This window comes from Oncorhynchus gorbuscha, linkage group LG04 (assembly GCF_021184085.1).
Source record: "Oncorhynchus gorbuscha isolate QuinsamMale2020 ecotype Even-year linkage group LG04, OgorEven_v1.0, whole genome shotgun sequence".
Taxonomy (NCBI): Eukaryota; Metazoa; Chordata; class Actinopteri; order Salmoniformes; family Salmonidae; genus Oncorhynchus; species Oncorhynchus gorbuscha.
The window spans coordinates 62428849-62431820 of NC_060176.1; positions in this window are offsets into that span (position 1 = coordinate 62428849).

The window sequence follows — 2972 nt, forward strand, 5'->3', positions numbered from 1 at the left end:
TGCAGTTATGCCCTCCGTAAGGCAATGAAACAGTGCAGTTATGCCCTCCGTAAGGCAATGAAACAGTGCAGTTATGCCCTCCGTAAGGCAATGAAACAGTGCAGTTATTCACTCCGTAAGGCAATGAAACAGGCAAAATGTCAGTACAGATACAAAGTGGAGTCGCATTTCAACGGCTCAGACACGAGACGTAGGTGGCAGGGACTCCAGACAATCACGGATTACAAAGGGAAAACCAGCCATGTCGCGGACACCGACGTCTTGCTCCTGGTCAAGCTAAACACCTTCATTGCTCGCTTTGAGGATAACACAGTGCCATCGATGCGGCCCACTTCCAAAGGCTGTGGACTGTCTTTCAACATGGCCGACGTGAGTAAGACATTTAAGTCTGTTAACCCTCGCTAGGCAGCCGGTCCATACAGTATCCCTATCCGCATCCTCAAACATATTCAATCTCTCCCTATCCCAGTCTGCTGTCCCCACTTGCTTCAAGATGTCCACCATTGCTCCTGTACCCAAGAAAGCAAAGGTAACTGAACTAAATTACTATCGCCCTGTAGCACTCACTTCTGTCATCATGAAGCGCTTTGAGAGGCTAGTTAATGATCATATCACCTCCACCTTACCTGACATCCTATACCCACTTCGATTCACATACCGCCCCAATGGATCCACAGACGATGTAATCGCCATCACACTGCACACTGCCCTATCCCATCTGGACAAGAGGAATGCCTATGTAAGAATGCTGTTCATTGACTCTCGCTCAGCCTTCAACACCATAGTACCCTCCAAGCTCATCATTAAGCTCTGGCCTTGAGTCTGAACCCCGTCCTGTGAACTGGGTCCTGGACTTCCAGAGGAGGCACCACCATGTGCTGACGGTAGGAAACGACACCTCCACTATGCTGATCCTCAACTCATGGGCCCCACAAGGGTGCGTGCTCAGCTCCCTCCTGTACTTCCTGTCCACTGTGTGGCCACGCACACCTGCAACTCAATCATCATGTTTGCAGATGACACAACAGTAGTAGGCCTGATTACCAACAACAACGAAACAGCCTACAGGGATGAGGTGAGGGCCCTGGTGGAGTGGTGCCAGGAAAATAACCTCTCCCTCAACATCAACAAAAGGAAGAAGCTGATTGTGGACTTCTGGAGACAGCAGAGGGAGCACGCTCCCATCCACATCAACAGGACCGCAGTGGAGGTGAAAAGCTTCAAGTTCCTCAGTGTACACATCACTAACAATCGGAAATGGTCCACCGACACAAACAGTGTGGTGAAGAAGACGCAACAACGCCTCTTCAACCTCAGGAGGCTGAAGAAATTTGTCTTGGCCCCTAAGACCCTCACAAATTTTTACAGATACACTGTTGGGCTGCATCCCTGCCTGCTAAGCCAACTGCACCGCCCGTAACTGCAGGGCTCTCCAGTGGTGTTGTCCACCCAAACGCACGGGACTGAGAGACTGAAAAACAGCTTATATCTCAAGGCCATCAGACTGTTAAATAGCCATCACTATCCGGCCTCCACCCAGTATCCTGCACTGAACTTAGTCACTGTCACTAGCCGGCTACCTCCCGGTTACTCAACCATGCACCTTAGAGGCTGCTGTCCTATGTACATAGACATGGAATCACTGGTCACTTTAATAATGTTTACATAATGTTTTACTAATTTCATATTTATATACTGTATTCTACTGTATTCTAGTCAATTCCACTCCGACAATGCTCGTCCTAATATTTATATATTTCTTAATTCCATTATTTTACTTTTAGAATTGTGGGTATTGTTATGAATTGTTAGATACCACTGCACTGTTGGAGCTAGGAACACAAGCATTTAGCTACACCCACAATAACATCTGCTAAATACGTGTATGTGACCAATAAAAAATGATATTTGATTTGATTTAGTGTTAATATTGACATCATGCACAGAAGCACCAAACAGAGTGGTCGATTTGGTGTCTTTCTTGTCTCCGTATAATGTTAGTATCATGAGTGCGTCCACTGCTCCTGGAGTACTCCATTCTCCCATCACGGCTCCCAGCAAAGCCCTGTCAGTTAGACCCAAACAGAGGTGACACAGAAGAACCCCAATCCGCCACAGGATCCCCTCTTTGGAGAGTAATTCTAGAACTTACATGCCTCTTATTTGTTGGGTCAAAGGTTAAATTACTGATCCTCCCCTCCATTCCCCCTCTCCCTCTCCCCTCTGTGGTAAAGCTGTACTCAGAGTCCTATATTTACATGGATTAGAGTCCTTTCACAGTGAAGAAAAGAGCTGGTTCACAGTCAAAGCCCGAGGAGCAGCCTATGCTGCCCGAGTGGCCACATTATTCACTGCCAGACAATGACCATATTGTGGTTATGTGAAAAAGGAGGGGGGAGGAGAAAAGAGAAAGGCCCCTTTGCCATGGCAAAGTCCTCCGCTTGTGCCACAGAGCGGGGAGGGCGAAGCCCCATCACTTTTCCAAGCAGAGCAAACAAAGCCCGCCCACTGTGAACGAGATGAAGATGTCAAAAGCTTTTAGGCAGGGGGGTGAGACAGGGTTTAGAGGATAAACCAACAAAACAAGTGAAAAGGTCTGTTCTCAAATGGGTAAATCCCACTAAGTCTACATTTCCACATCATCTCTCCCTTTCTCCCACCCCCACCATGTAACTCTTCTCCTAAATAAAATGTAGAACAAATAAGCAAGTCCTCCAGGAAGGTGGTCAGACCCTGGCTCCGCAAATGCACAGCTCACAATAAACCGGGTATCATATCTGAACAACTAGGTTAACACTTGTTTGCTTCTTTCATTGCAGTCTTATAGCACTGCTCTCGTTCATATTGTATTTGCTATTTGACAGTCCAGGCATTAACACTGCTGCCATTCATAGTGGTGATACAAAACAATTATCTTTCTAATGCTTTCAGAGATCACACGGTATTCAAATCATATTGGAATATTTAGTTAA